The following is a 242-nucleotide window of genomic DNA, read 5'->3' on the forward strand; positions in this document are numbered from 1 at the left end:
CGGGGACAGGTCACCAAAACCGGGGACGTCTGGTCACCCTGCTTTACAGGTCTCTTTTGGGCGATTACACATGTCATACAAAAGTAACCACCAAAGGAAAAGTTCTTTAAAAATGTTTAAATAAGTTTTAAAGATGGATTATATTACAACATGCTGTTGTTTGATCCTGATAAACTTCCAGCTTCCACTGACTTTCTTCCTTAAAATGTCAACGTCACACACACACACACACACACACATAA

This window comes from Etheostoma spectabile, unplaced genomic scaffold (assembly GCF_008692095.1).
Source record: "Etheostoma spectabile isolate EspeVRDwgs_2016 unplaced genomic scaffold, UIUC_Espe_1.0 scaffold405, whole genome shotgun sequence".
Lineage (NCBI taxonomy): Eukaryota > Metazoa > Chordata > Actinopteri > Perciformes > Percidae > Etheostoma > Etheostoma spectabile.